Source organism: Pinus tabuliformis, chromosome J (genome assembly GCF_031772625.1).
Source record: "Pinus tabuliformis cultivar Carrire ecotype Pingquan chromosome J, CPIR1, whole genome shotgun sequence".
Lineage (NCBI taxonomy): Eukaryota > Viridiplantae > Streptophyta > Pinopsida > Pinales > Pinaceae > Pinus > Pinus tabuliformis.
In genome coordinates this window covers 359,769,263-359,785,892 of record NC_142295.1, presented here as the reverse complement: position 1 = coordinate 359,785,892, position 16,630 = coordinate 359,769,263, and positions in this window count along the sequence as shown.

The following is a 16,630-nucleotide window of genomic DNA, read 5'->3' as shown; positions in this document are numbered from 1 at the left end:
GATGATGTAGGTGTAAAAACAGTGCTTGAGAAGGATACCTGCAAGATGGTTCGGGGAGCACTGGTATTGATTCGAGGAGTTCAGATTGGAACTCTGTACAAGCTACAAGGTAGCACTTTTGTTGATGGGTGCAACAGTTCTATGGTTCCTGAAAGTGGAGCAGAAAATCTAGTGGTTTCTAGAGAAAAGACAATGCTATGGCATCAAAGGCTTGGACATATTGGAGAGAAGGGCCTTCGAATAATTCATGGTAAAGGTATGGTAGAAGGTGTTGTAGCTTTCATTGTTATTTTAGTCTTATTTTTAGTTTTATCACAAAATGAAACAAAAATCAAAAGAAATGAAAAATCAAATCATTGTCTAAAGGCCATGTAGGTTTAAGAGGTGCGATCAAGTGATAGCTTGATGAGTACGATGAGGTGTGATTCGGGGAAACAATAAGCATGAAGGTTAATTAAGGCTCAACCCCTACAGTTGACAGTGATGTTAGCATGGTTGACCACAATGTGTGGCCTAAAATCACTGCGAGGGTTCAACTTCAATGAAGCTCCCATATATTCTTTACCCCCGCAAAGTTTAAAAGAAATAAAGTGTTTTGTTTGATTAGCTTTTAAATGTGAAGCCGCGAGAAGATCTGGGCCTTTTAATCAACAAGCCACATATCCAATGGTAATCGCACAAGTTAACTAGAATGGGGTTTTTTGGAGATCCGATGAGACAATTTACCTGCGAGAAGATCTAGGTCGTCCGATCAACAGGCCACAGATCTGACAAAAATCGGGTGGGTAACTAATCGGACGCAATGTCATATCAAACATAGTTTAAATTTGTTGAAGTCCAGGCCAATCTCAGCCGTTCATCCAAAGAGACAGGATCTGGTGGATATCGGGTGGAAAAGTAATAAGATTTTATCACTAAAATTAGACCTGATATATTATTAACTGGCAGTTTATATTTTCGATCGGGTCCATATGGGAGTCAGCAGAGCATTGAAAAGGCAGACTCGATAAGGTTTATTTCAAATAGGTTTAAAGTCTCGTGAGTTCCGAAGGATCGGACCATTGACTGAATGAGTGTTCATACAGTTCACGTACAATGAAGGTGGACCCGACGGGTTTATGAATCAAAATGTTAATTCTTTTTAGTTCCGTGGTAAACTAATGTTCTGCGTAAATTAGTTGATTCCACTGTTTACGCAAAATACCCAAAGTTAAAGGTGGATGACTAAAACTCCAAAGAGAGGTGATTGGTCAGGTTTCCCTGTGTTTTGGTCAATCAAAACACTCTCGATACATACGTGGGCCCAGGTCCACGCATGCGGTTTTGTCAAATACAACTTATTACTATTAAAACAATTTAGTCATTATTAAAGAATCTACAGAGAGACTTCATCAACAGCCAAGAAACAGAGCCGAAAAGCTAATTGTAATCATCATTTTATAACTTTCATTACTACCTATTATTCTATGTTCTTTATAATGAGGTGCCTTTCACCCTCTTTGTAATGTTCTATAATAATTTATACTCTGGACAGTTAGGAAAATAGTTAAGCAGTTTGACAGTTTTGGTGATCACCAATTGCCTTATAATGTATAAAAAGAAGAAAATTTGCAAAGAGGGGGTTCAAATTTTGGAGAACCTGGATACTAGGCCATTGAATTCCTGATAAAAATATTGATTAATGAAAAAATCAGAAGTTTTCCATACATTGTTGGGTATGATTTTGCGTCTTCTCTGTTATGTGTCATCATATGTTTTCTTCCTTTAAGTATGGTAATGAAGCTGCAGGTATTTATTTTCTTATGTAAATGAAGTTAAAATTCCTTAAAGGAGTGCTCCTATACTTGAAGTTCCCATCTCTGCATTTCATCTAAGTTATGGATAATAGTTTCTGTGTAAGACAACATATTATCTATAACTTCTCCAAGTGTCACAGATAGTAGATCCTGTGTAAAACAACATATTGTCTATGACTTATTCAAGCTTTCCTCATTCATCATTTATATTCAACAATCAAATGGCATTATGATATTTTCTTGTCACCTAAGTATTGAGGGTTTAAAACTAGATTTCCTAGGTCCTTCATTTGAGAAAATAACATACAATTAAGTGACAAACAAGTGACAAACAAGTGACAATCATCATAATTATTAATGTCTTAAGCACAATTTCTACACAGCCAGGAAATTGGTTTCTTAAGGTACAACATTAATTGGCACCGTTGCTAGGGAGAGAAGATAAGAACACATTTCCCTAGGTTTATTAAGTTTGAAGCTGATTCTTGATTGTGACAAGTTTCAACAGTTGATTGTACATTCGCATCTGTGATCTTCACTTTTGAGTTTTCTTTTCTGGGATTTAATGGCTATCCCTGCATTCTTGGCCAATAAATTTAGCCCACTAGATTTTATTGGCATCACTGGCTATCCTCATCATATGCCTACATTTCATGAGTGGAATGAGTATCTCCCAAGCTTCAGTGGAAATGAATATGAAGATTCGGTTCAGTACCTCCAAGAGTTTCATAAATGCATGGAGTAGCAGAGTATCATTTATGAAGATGTGAAGGTGAAGTTGTTTATGTTTTCTTTGTACCAAGAAGCTGCGGTTTGTTACAGGTCTCTGCCTCGTTCAAGCATTTCATCTTTGAAATATTTCCATTCAATATTCAATTGTTTTTGTAGAACTTCTTATGCACACAAGTTTCTTTTTGAAGGTTGTTGTGAATATTATGATTCTAAAGAAACTTTAAAAGCTCATGATAATCCTACTGAAGAAACTAATGATCAGGTTGATAATATATTAAGCATTCAGAGAGGTTATAGCCATGGGCAAGTCTCTGAAAGCAATGAACTATCATTTTCTCAAAATGATGTTGAAAAGTTTTTAATTTTTTTTTCCTCATTAACCTCACAAGCAGAGAATTGGTTGACCCTGTTCCAAGCAAATCAAGAGAGCATTCAAATGGGGAAAATTTCAAACATGCGTCAAAAATTTCTGCCCAGTAGTCGAGAAGAGGGAAAAATAATTAAGTTGCAAGTAAATCCCCAGAGATATTATTTTGATAAATTTTATGGTCCTCCTATTTATAACAAAAATGGTTTAGATGAGGAACAAGATGAAGATCTTCAAGTTCAACAGTTGGGTGTTGGACATAGAGAAGAAAACTAGCAAGTGGGAAATTTTGGACAACAATATGTTGAGCCATTTATCATAGCAAAAGGGCTATCTTATGTAAAAAGAAAGCTGATAAAGATATTTTATATCATTGCATTGAAGAACACAATGATGCCCATGGATCAGAGGTAAACAATCTATTTGAAGTTGGCCATATGTCATATAGTGATGTGAAAAAATTTCTTTTTCTTCCTGAGGTCATAATTACAAATTATTTTCAATCAAAGCTTAGAGATGAAAAGTGGAGACATAAAAGTGACATAGATCATTTTCTTAAAGATGTTGCTGATTGTTCTATTGAGCATATTATCCCAATAGAAGGTTTATTTGAGCAAGAACCTTCATACATAGAGACTTTCTTTTTTGGAGCTGATCAGGACCATATTTTTTCTTATACTTTTGAAGATCCTATGGCAGATTACATGGAGAAATTTATTAACAGCCTACACATACCATTTTGTGGATATATTCCTAATTTTTGTTGTGAGCTGCCCTTATGCATAGTTTATTTTTCGTTCAGGATGAATGGTATTTTCAAAATTCACTGGCAGAATGGTTCTAGATCAGGCACTCAAATGCTAACCTGGTACCATTGGAAGATTGACTTCACCTGATGGAGATTAGTCATGCACATAGGTAGGAACCTATACATAAATAAGCTTAGGTGTTGAGCATTTGGTTTTTAGTTGCAGTTCTTTAGTTTAATTTTAGTGGATAAATAAGGGTGACTGTCCCAGTTGGAAACCAATTTTCAAAGGTTTCAGAATTCAGGAATGTCAGGTTTCAGTTTTTCAAATTTCAAGGTTTTCAGAATTTTGGATTCCCTACCCAACTAAGGCTACTGATCTATGATTCTCAGCACTTTGCTATCAAAGCACAAGCATCCTATCAGTGTAGATACCGAAGTGAATTCAGTGTACAAATGCCATAGAATTTGAATTAGTTGCAATATATGACTCCATGCCCGAGGTGAAGGCACTAATCTATGGTTCTTAGTGCTTCTGTGGAAAAAGCACTATCCCTACGTGGAGTCAGATGTTGTAGCTTTCGTTGTTATTTTAGTCTTATTTTCAGTTTTATCACAAAATGAAACAAAAATCAAAAGAAATGAAAAATCAAATCATTGTCTAAAGGTCGTGTAGGTTCAAGAGGCGCGATCAAGTGATAGCTTGATGAGTACAATGAGGTGTGTTGCGGGGAAACAATAAGCATGAAGGTTAATTAAGGATCAACCCCCGTAGTTGACCATGACATTAGCATGGTTGACCACAATGTGTGGCCTAAAATCACTGTGGGGTTTCAACCTCAATGAAGCTCCCGTATATTCTTTACCACCGCAAAGTTTAAAAGAAATAAAGTGTTTTGTTTGATTGGATTTTGAATGTGAACCCGCGAGAATATCTGGGCCATTTGATCAACAAGCCACAGATCCAACGGTAATCGCACAAGTTAACTAGAATGGGTTTTTTCGGAGATCCGATGCGACGGTGTACCCGCGAGAATATTTGGGCCATCTGATCAATAGGCCACAGATCCAACGACAATCGGGTGGGTAACTAATCGGACACGATGGCATATCAAACACAGTTTAAATTTGTTGAATTTCGGGCCAATCTCAGCCATCCATCCAAAGAGATGGGATCTGACGGATATTGGGTGGAAAAGTAATCGGATTTTATCGCTAAAATTAGACCTGATAGATTATTAACTGGCAGTTTATATTTTCGATTGGGCCCGTATGGGAGTCAATGGAGCATTGAAAAGGTAGACTCGATAAGGTTTATTTCAAACAAGTTTAAAGTCTCATGATTTTTGAAGGATCAGACCGTTGATTGAATGAGTGATCGAATGGTTCAAGTACATCTAAGGCAAACCCGACAAGTTTATGAATCAAAATGTTAATTCTTTTCAGTTCTGTGGTAAACTAATGTTCTGTGTTAGGGTCCCACCCTAACCCCCTTATTTATGTCATGGGATCACGTCATAGTCAAGAGTCAATAAAGCCCATATTAATATTTGTAAGTGGTTAACCCGCAATTAATGACGGGACCACAGTTAGTTGCAAATGGGCGGTAGTATTAGTTAGATGGTAAATGGGCGGTAGTATTAGATAGATGGTATTAATAAAACCCATGATATTGGCTCGTGGTATTGCATGTATGAGTCATATATAAAGGATAGAGACTCCCTGCGAGGAGCATTGTGTTTTGTTTTGTAATCGAGCTCTGCTCTATTGAAGGTTGCCCCCTCGAAGAGGCCTGTGAACATTTCTCTCTGAATAATAAACTCATTGCTATTCTCTGTTCTGGGTATCTTTTCTTCGCATATTCTATGTTCCCGGTATCTTTTCTTCGCAAATTCTATGTTTGGGTATCGCTTTGCAGGTTAAGAGCATAACAAGTGGTATCAGAGCACTTTCCAGGGCTCGGTGGGATCTCCAAATTTTAGCAAATTTTTTTTAGGCTAGAGATGTGTTCCGGTGTCTTTAAACCACGGGATCTGTCGTTAAGCGCATAAACCTGCGGATTTGGGGAGGCATGCACGCAGGAAATACAAGAGGTGGTCACGTCTGTTGGACTCCCTTGTAACCCCTGTGGGTACCCCTTCGAGTAGTAGCGCATTAGACAGAACCGCGCATAGACTGTCTTCCACGTACCCTCTGGGTATATAGGAAGCCCCCTAGCTCCCTTGAAACCTCGCCATAGATAAACCTTCGGCCGTCTTGTGGCTATAGTACACCGAGAACAGCACTCGGAGAGATTACTCGCCCGTACGATAGGGTAGTCGGGTTGTACGGCTAAGGGTGCGGTCGATCCTCCTTAGTTAGAGCCCTGAAACATTGGGCCGAGTACTACTGTCAGACCCTTATGTATATTGCGATCTGTAGCACCTGACACTCCCCAAGACCTTAGTTCCCTTTCTATCGGGGGATCACACATCACCTATTCCAGATCAGCAGCAGTAGTTGTTCCACCATTCAGATCTCTCAGATCCACCAGATCGGATATTCCAGATCGGCAGCAGCAATTGTTCCACCATTTAGATCTCTCAGATCCACCAGATCGGATATTCCAGATCAGCAGCAACACCAGATCAGAGTAGTTGTGAAGGGTTCCTGTACCTGGATATAATTTTTGCAGGACTTTTGGCGGCATTGACATTTTGAGGATTTGGCGACTGCAGTATTGATCAGGAAGGAGTAAAACTCCGTTAGGAGTTTTCCGAAAAAAAAAAAAGAGTCTGAGATAAAAGAGTCTGAGATCTTCCGGGACGCTTATTGGTGACCTAGCCCATCAGTATCAGGACGACGAGCTGAGCAAGGTGGTACCATTCAATTTCTTAGTAAAAATTTTTAGGCGGTTCCAATTTTTCATCAGGTTGGTGTATGGTAGAAACTCGCGCTCAAACGATGGCCAATGAAAGGATCGACAAAATTGAAAACCATATGGAGACCCTCCAAACTGCTATGACCAAGATCGAACATGAGCTTCAAGGAATGAGTAACTTCATACAACTTGAGCTTAAAGGAATGAGTAACCAGATACAGCAGGCATTCCCAAAAGGCAAGGAGCCAGCCCACGAGGAGGAGTATAATGGCCATAACTACCATGAGGGTGAGTCTAGCCACTCTCCTCACATTTGGCACTCCCGTCCACCACCCAGTCAGCGTCCTCCCAAGTTGGATATGCAGAAATTTGATGGTTCTCACACGTCAGCATGGCTAGCACAAATGGAGTAGTATTTTCAATTGAATCATATCACAGATGAGGGGACTAAGCTTATGGTGGGCACCATGTACTTGGACAATGAAAGATGGAAATGGAAGGAATGGCATCAACGCTGCAATGGACATTTTCAGAATTGGGCCCAATTTGCCAAAACTCTCCGCAGTCGCTTTGAACAGGAAGACTCTTTTTTGGGGCGTCTCACTAAGCTTCGACAAACGGGTATAGTGGAGGAATATATGACTGCTTTTGAAGCTTTAGCCTTCCGCACTAAGGGTCTCACAGATGAGTTCTACATGGAATGCTTTATCAGCGGTCTTAAAGAAGCCATCAAAGCTCAGGTTCTACTCCACCACCCCCCCACATGGACCGAGGCTTGCCAGGTAGCCCGTAAGGTGGAACGTGCATTAACAGCCCAATCCAGCCGCCCCAACTTCCCTGCTAAAGGTCGTCCCTCACAGGCTCCCAATATGACCCAGACACTTAAGATTCAAAAGGTGTCACCTGCAGAAATGGCCGAAAGAAGGAAGCAAGGACTATGTTACTACTGTGATGAAAAATATTCCCCGGGTCATAAATGCAAAGAGCACAAGTTTTTTCAAATAGATGCCACTGACTACAGCTCCACCGAGGAAGATCCACCACTTGAGGAACCAGAGGCGACCGAAGAAGATAACCAATAGGAGATGGTATCTGACGAACCAATGATTTCGCTACATGCATTGGCAGGAATTTCTTCCCCTCAAACTCTCAAAATCAGGGGTTTTCTTAAACATCGCCCAGTAGTAGTCTTGATTGATAGTGGAAGTACCCATAATTTCATCCACCAAAAGATTGCGGAAGCAGCACATTGTTTTTTCCGGGCAGTTTCTAACTTCCAAGTCCAGATTGCAGATGGGGGCACAATGAAATGTGAAGGTCGCTGTGAAAATGTCAAAATTCAAATGGGGGATTATCAATTGAAAACCCACATGTTTGCAATACACATGGGGGGTTGCGACATTGTCCTCGGTGCGGAATGGCTCCGCACTCTTGGGCCAATCACAATGGATTTCCAGGAGTTATATGTGAGTTTTAAGCAGAACGACTCCACACATACCCTCCGTGGACTACAGGCGGGAGCCCCCTCTATCATAAGCTCGCATAGGATGGAAAAATTGTTAAAAAAGGGCCATCATGGAGTGGTAGCTCAATTTAATGCCATCCAGGTAGTAGACACCATGTCTTCGCCAATTCATCCTGAGATGCAACAGATTTTGAATAAACATCGGACGGTCTTTGACAAACCTCATGAACTTCCACCCTCGCGAGGGGAACATGATCATAGCATCACATTGGTTCCAGGGGCCCAACTCCCAAATGTGCGGCCATACAGACATCCGTTCACCCAAAAGAATGAAATAGAAAAAATCATCAAGGAATTGTTGGAAGCAGGTGTCATTCGTCCCAGCATTAGTCCTTATTCATCTCCAGTCGTCATGGTCCTTAAGAAAGATGGGGAGTGGCGGATGTGTCCAGACTTCAGGGCCCTCAATAAGTTAACAGTCAAAGATAAATTTCCCATCCCAGTGGTTGACGATTTGCTGGACGAACTCAATGGGGCTCAATTCTTCACTAAATTGGATCTTTGCTCAGGCTACCACCAAATTCGCATGAAGGAAGTCGACATTCCCAAGACAGCTTTCAGAACTCATGAAGGCCATTATGAGTTCTTGGTCATGCCATTTGGTCTCTGTAATGCCCCCTCTACTTTTCAGAGCCTTATGAATCACCTCCTCAAACCATATCTCAGAAAATTTGTCCTGGTCTTCTTCGATGACATCCTCATCTATAGTGGCACTTGGGCGGCACATCTTCAGCATGTAGATATCCTCTTGCAACTGCTCCGCACGCATAAACTATTTGTCAAAATGTCTAAGTGTGCGTTTGGCATGGAAGAAGTTGAGTATTTAGGCCACATTGTGGGGCGTGAAGGTGTCAAGGTGGATCCCAAAAAGATCCAGGCAATGCAAGAATGGCCTCAACCTAAGACCTTGAAAAGCTTGAGAGGATTTCTGGGTCTCACAGGCTATTATCGTAAATTTGTTCGCAACTATGGCCGCATAGCGAAGCCCCTGACGCAACTTCTAAAGAAAAATTCATTCTTCTGGAACGAAGAAGCACAACAGGCATTTACCGCTCTCAAAACCGCCATGTGTTCCACTCCGGTCTTAGCACTACCGGACTTCACCAAATCATTTGTCATTGAATCTGATGCTTCGGGAACAGGTATTGGAGCAGTCTTAATGCAGGAAGGGCGACCATTAGCCTTCACCAGCCAACAACTAAGTGGGAAGAACTTGGGCCAATCTACCTATGAGAAGGAAATGATGGCCATCTTACATGCAGTTGAGACCTGGCTACCCTACTTGTTGGGGCGACGTTTCCAAATCTGCACAGATCATCACAGTCTTAAATATTTTTTGGAGCAACGCCTATCTTCCCCCCAACAAAATAAATGGTTAGCCAAAATGCTGGGATATGATTATGAGATCATTTACAAGAAAGGGAAAGACAACTGTTGGACACCTAATCCTAAAGGGTTAGTGTGGAAGCCGAAAAGACTAAGCAGTCCAAGAGACCTTAGGATCTGAATCCCAAGAGTCACACATTGTACTATAAATGTATATCTGATGTTAATAAAAATGTACTCAATGATTTATCTTTCCTATTGTCTTGCTATCCATGTGTGTTTAACATGGTATCAGAGCCATGATGAGTGGCCTGTTTTCCCTGAGCAACTGGTCTGAGTTGCCTTGAATAGTGCTGACTAGAGCTGGCCTAGTCTTCTGTAACGCTCCATTAATTCTGCCATCCCTGCGCTATACCTGCGCCCTACTCTTCTGAAGCTGCATACCAAATGATGTCAGAGCTGAAACGGTAACGCTGCCTGAAACACTGCTGAGTGAAACGCACGCTGCCTGAAGACTCTTTTTCTGAAGACTACCAGTATAATCGCTGGCTCAGTTGGAGGAGTTGCACTGATAGCAGTAGCGCCAGTGCTGAATTGAAACGCCTGGTAACGTAACCGATAGCAGTAGCGCCAGTGCTGAATTGAAATGCCTGGTAATGTATGGTCTCAGAGCTAACGTATGGTAACGTAAAGATAATGTTTTGGACCATCTCAGAGCTAACGTATGGTAACGTATGGTATGGTAACGTAGTATCCCAATTCCGCTTGCGCGTTACTCAACAAAACTCTTCATTTTCGTTTGATTCTCCTTTTAGTCTGCGTGTCATTCAAACTGCTCCGACCTCCCTCCACTTCGCTGTGCATTTAAAATCGAATAATAGATTGTTGTAGCATGTACAATCCGATACTCCGCCTTGTCCAGTAATGGCTGCATCATCGATTCTTTAATGAATTTCTTCAGTACCAGGAATGTGCATTCGGAACGCAGTGCTCTTCGAATATTTTTATGATATCCGATAGTCGGAAGCTGGATTGACGTTTAGCCAATTTACTTCTCTGCCGCCGACAATACCGCTTGCCTTAATTCAATCTTCGCTGGAGATTGGAAGCCGACTTTTAAAATTTCTGAGTTGATTGCGGGGACACCTCAACAAAAAGGAAATGTGAAGCAGCATACGCTTCCGGGCGAGTCGCTGTTCAGTTGACTGGTAGGCGAACTCTCTTTTACAATTTGGTTGGGTTGGTCAAACGGCGCATGAGACAAGAGACCGTCGGATGGATCTCCAAAGGGAAAATCGCTTCTAGTGCCCCGGCTGGAATGCCCGATAAACCCGAATAGAAACTCCTCTGTTCTGTGACAACCCTTTTTCGTCTCATTGGGAACGAAGGGAATGATCGTGAGTCTTAATCTTCTTAGATACTTCGCAACCGATACATACTGAAAGACGTATTCTGGTTAGCGTCATAATGCCTTGGGAATCATCATGGAAAGTAAAGTTTAAGGGCCAACGAGCACGACAACGGAATCGTTAGATTAGGCATTTGCGGGGAAGTTAAGAGCTCTGTTGACTTCAGCTCAAACAAGTTTCCAACAGGCAGTCTGGCAGTTGAAGAGAGTCACATCAAAACCAGTTCATGGTATCCGGAGATAATTATTCCTCTGAGCAGGGAAGCATTATCGTTGTCATTTCTCTGAATTTGAGTTTTTTGGATGAAATTCTATCGCAGAATTCAATTTGGCTATCTACATGCATGTCTGTTTAATTTGATACTGTGCACAAGCTTTCGCTTATAGACAAATGGATGTGCCTCGTTGCAGTTGTATTGTTGAATGGTGAATGTAGTATAACTGGAGTTAACACTGATAGATGATTTGTAAGTCAAATTTTTTATGACTTGGCACATGCTCAAGCAGATTTTAAGAGCAGTATTGAAGCCACCTCGAAGCAGATTTGGTGTTGTCCATGGAACAATTTGAAACAGCCTCTGAGTGAAGTGATTCGTGGAGACGTGATTAGCATTGTGAAGTGAATTTGAAGCATTTTTGAAGACATTTTTTGAAGTCATTTTTTTGCAGTTTCTTGTAGAGATTTTGGAGCAGTTTCTTGTAGAGATTTTGCATGATTTCCATAGCAGCTAGATGCTCTGAAGTTTGAAGTTGAGGACAGCGCTCATCTTCACATTTATATATATATATTTTTTTTGCATTGGTGATGTTATGCTCCAGTTCATTCTTGAAACGAACTGTGGACTGTTGATTTACCATGTGCCCAATTGTACCAATGTTTATTGTAGCTTGACGAGAAATGTTTATTGAAGTTTAACTTGGTAACATCCAGCTTACTCAGGTCCTGCTCCATCAACCATTTTCGCGACATTATTGCCACTTGATAAGCCCTTACAATATCTTGTAGTAAGAGTACAATATTATTTTTCTGTTGCTGTTGCCTCAGTTGTGTTTTTTAAGTGACATTGAAGAAAAATGGCCAGACTTGAAGATGCATTAAAGTTATTGAATATCCTAATTCATTCCACTGTTGATGAGATGGTCAAAGTTAACAAAGAAACTCTCTTTGACATCCAAACCTCTCTGCAAACTGCACATGAGAATATTGAGTTTTTGTAGCTTGAAACAAAGCTACAGCAGGAAGAATTACACCAGTGGAGTCATCATTCTGAACCTGTTTCTGTTCAGAACAATGAAGCAGACTCCCATAAACAGCGAGTCAATAATGTTACAGTTCATTCAGATAAAGCAGCAAAGTTACATGCAGATGCAGAGGTTCAGTTTGCACTTCCCAAGCCCATCATCAGACCTTGGGAACAGCTCGTCCACAACAAGCACAGAACTGGTCTTGGATATGACAAGGACTTGTCCTTTCATATTCCAGACTACTCCAAGCCCATTCAGTTTCAGAGTGCTGGATTCGTTCATGACAGTTCACCTGCTCCTTATGACAGTTCAGCTTTAGCTGTTCCAGATTCTGCCCCTCTTCCACAGCAACAACAACAACAACAAAAACAACAGATTGTAAAATGCCAACACTGTGACCGAGTTGGCCATTTGAAAGATCATTGTTTTGATCTTCATCCATGTAAGCACTGTCATAAAACCAACCATTCTTCACACAGATGCTTCAAAAACAAACGTCCTGCAAGAATAAAGATTCATCTTGGATGGATCGCTTCTTGGCAATGGGCATCAACAGCCAAGAAGATATTCCAAACACATATCAGAACTTGTTCCAAAGTATTGAACAGTCTTGCAGTTGATTTTTCTCCATCTTCTCACCTTGTACCTGACAGGGGGGGAAATGATGGTCATCTACAAGCTTCAAAGTCACATCAAGCGAGCCTGAGCCACAACCTGCCACACCAGTTTCAGAGTTGTAGCCAGAGACAAAGATGCCTGAACATGCCTTCAGTTGGAAATCTGGGACACTTCCTCTAGCAGAAGACTCCAGCTTCTTGCTAGTTTTGGAAGAGTTCCAGGAATTACAGAGTTGTTGGTCATCCTTAAACCATCACAGATTGAGAACACTTCCTCTAGCAGAAGACACCAGCTTCTTGCCAGTTTTGGAAGAGTTCCGGGAATTGCATTAAGCATTCCAGAGTTGTTGGTTATCCTTAAACCATCACAGGTTGAGACTTCCCTTTTCAGGTTGAAGTTTTACCTTTTATGCGGGGTGAGACCTCCCTTTTATGGTTGAAGGTTTCCCTCTTTAAAACAATAGGATCACTTCCTCTAGCAGAAAACTTCAGTTTCTTGCCAGTTTTGGAAGAGTTCCGGGCACTGCACTAAGCGTTCTAGTGTTGGTGGTCATCCTTAAACCACCGCCCTTTTTACCAACATTTCATAGAGCACATTCAGCCTAGTGCTGCCATGCAATTTTTGCACATTTTGTATTATAGCTCTCTTCTTGGACTCATACATAACCCTTCGGATTAAGGGGGGGAATGTTGGACACCTAATCCTAAAGGGTTAGTGTGGAAGCCGAAAAGACTAAGCAGTCCAAGAGACCTTGGGATCTAAATCCCAAGAGTCACACATTGTACTATAAATGTATATATGATGTTAATAAAATGTACTCAATGATTTATCTTTCCTATTGTCTTGCTATCCATGTGTGTTTAACAACAACAGGGTAGCAGATGCATTGTCGCGCCAATTTGAGGAGGAAAGTACTCTGCTCACAATATCCCTCCCCATTCCAGACTGGATTGAAGAGGCTCGCAGGGAATGGTTTTCACATCCAGGGCTCTCCCAACTCATTTCTCAATTACAGACAGATCCTAATTCCAGCAAGGGCTACTCGTGGCAGAATGATGTTCTTTGCTACAAGGACAGAGTCGTCATATCACCAACATCCACCCTCAAAAGTCGCATTTTGGCAGAATTGCATTCATCTCCCATTGTAGGACATTCGGGCTTTCAGAAGACATACGCTCACACCAGAAGATCATTTTTTTGGGCCGGCATGAAACAGGACATCCTTACTTTTGTAGCAGAATGTGACGTCTGTCAACGCCACAAAGGGGAAACCATCAACACACCAGGCACATTACAACCATTGCCCATTCCGGCGTCAATTTGGATGGAGGTCTCCATGGATTTCATTACAGGTCTTCCAAAGTCCGGGAACAAATCAGTCATCATGGTGGTTGTGGACCGACTGTCGAAGTATGCTCATTTCTGCACCCTACCCCAACCATTCACACCCACTTTGGTTGCTCAAACTTTCATGGATCAAATCTTCAAATTGCATGGCATGCCCACTTCTATTGTGTCCGACCGCGACCCAATCTTCACCAGTAATTTTTGGCAGGAGCTCTTCAGAATACAAGGCACTCAACTCAAACTCAGTACTTCATATCATCCGCAAACAGATGGTCAAACCGAAGCCGTCAACAAATGTATAGAAACCTACCTTAGGTGTTTCACTTCAGAAAAACAACACCTTTGGGTACAGTGGTTACCTCTGGCGGAATGGTGGTATAACACCAACTATCATGCCACCACCAAAATGACTCCCTATGAAGCAGTCTATGGACAACTTCCGCCGTCCCCTACTTCTTATCTCACGGGGTGCTCCAAAGTACAAGCCATGGATCAACTCTTACAACACCGTGCAACCATGCTTGCCCACCTGCGCGAGAATCTTCATCAAGCTAAGAACCGTATGAAGCAACAGGCTGACCAACATCGCTCAGAGCGCCAATTTCAAGAAGGGGATCAGGTCTTTTTGAAGCTGCAACCATATAAGCAAACATCACTCAAAGACAAGGGCTGTCAAAAGCTCTCTCCAAAATTCTACGGACCATATCAAGTACTTCAGCGCATTGGAGAAGTGGCTTACAAGTTGGCTTTGCCACCTACAGCAAAAATCCACCCATTTTTCCATGTATCGTGCCTCAAGAAAGTGATTGGGAACAATTTCCGAGTTCAAACCAGTCTACCTGAATTGGATGAAGAAGGATCAATCTGGCTTCAACCTGAACAGGTTCTAGACACACGAGACAAGCACCTGCGCGGCCGCATGATTAAGGAGGTCCTCGTCAAATGGAAAGACACCTCGCTGGAAGATGCAACTTGGGAACCAACCACTATTCTTCAACAGTTTCCGCAGCTTCAGCCTTGAGGACAAGGCTAGTCTTAAGGGGGAGGGCATGTTAGGGTCCCACCCTAACCCCCTTATTTATGTCATGGGATCACGTCATAGTCAAGAGTCAATAAAGCCCATATTAATATTTGTAAGTGGTTAACCCGCAATTAATGACGGGACCACAGTTAGTTGCAAATGGGCGGTAGTATTAGTTAGATGGTAAATGGGCGGTAGTATTAGATAGATGGTATTAATAAAACCCACGATATTGGCTCGTGGTATTGCATGTATGAGTCATATATAAAGGATAGAGACTCCCTGCGAGGAGCATTGTGTTTTGTTTTGTAATCGAGCTCTGCTCTATTGGAGGTTGCCCCCTCGAAGAGGCCTGTGAACATTTCTCTCTGAATAATAAACTCATTGCTATTCTCTGTTCTGGGTATATTTTCTTCGCATATTCTGTGTTCTCGGTATCTTTTCTTCGCAAATTCTATGTTTGGGTATCGCTTTGTAGGTTAAGAGCATAACATTCTGCGTAAATTAGTTGATTCCGTTGTTTAAGAAAAATAGCAAAAGTTAAAGGTGGATGACTAAAACTCCAAATAAAGGTGATTGGCCAGGTTTCCTTGTGTTTTGGCCAATCCAAACACTCTAGATACATATGTGGGCCCAGGTCCATGCATGGGTTTTTGTCAAATACAACTTATTACGATTAAAACAATTTAATAATTATTAAAGCATCTATAGAGAGACTTCATCAGTAGCCAAGCAACAAAAGATGAAAAGCTAATTGTCATCATCATTTTGTAACTTCTATTACTTCCTATTATTCTATGTTCTTTAGAGTGAGGTGTCTTTTACCCTCTGTGTAATGTTCTGTAATAAGTTTTACTCTAGACAGTTAGGAAAATAGTTAAGAAGTTTGATAGTTTTGGTGATCACCAACTGTCTTATAATGTATAAAAAGAGGAAAATTTACAGAGAGGGGGTTCGAATTTTGGAGAACCTAGATACTAGGCCACTGAATTCTTGATACAATTGTTGATTAATGAAAGAATCAAAATTTTTCCATACATTGTTGGGTATGACTTTGTGTCTTCTCTGTTATGTGTCATCATATGTTTTCTTCCTTTAAGTATGGTAATGAAGCTGCAGGTCTTTATTTGCTTATGTAAACGAAGTTAAAATTCCTTAAAAGAGTGCTCCTATACTTGAATTTCCCATCTCTGCAATTCATCTAAGTTACAGATAGTAGTTTCTGTGTAAGACAACATATTATCTATAACTTCTCCAAGTGTCACAGATAGTAGATCCTGTGTAAAACAAAATATTGTTTATGACTTATTCAAGCTTTCCTCATTCATCATTTATATTCAACAATCAAATGGCATTTTGATATTTTCTTGTCACCTAAGTATTGAGGGTTTAAAACCAGAGTTCCCAGGTCCTTCATTTGAGAACACAACATACAATTAAGTGACAAACAAGTGACAATCATCATAATTATTAATGTCTTAAGCACAAATTCTACACAGCTAGGAAATTGGTTTCTTAAGGTACAACAGAAGGTATGACTAATAGTTCTCTGGATTTTGATTTCTGTGAAAATTGTGTATATGGGAAGCAGAATCAGGTGAAACAAATATTAGAGCTTGTGCATAATGATGTGTTTA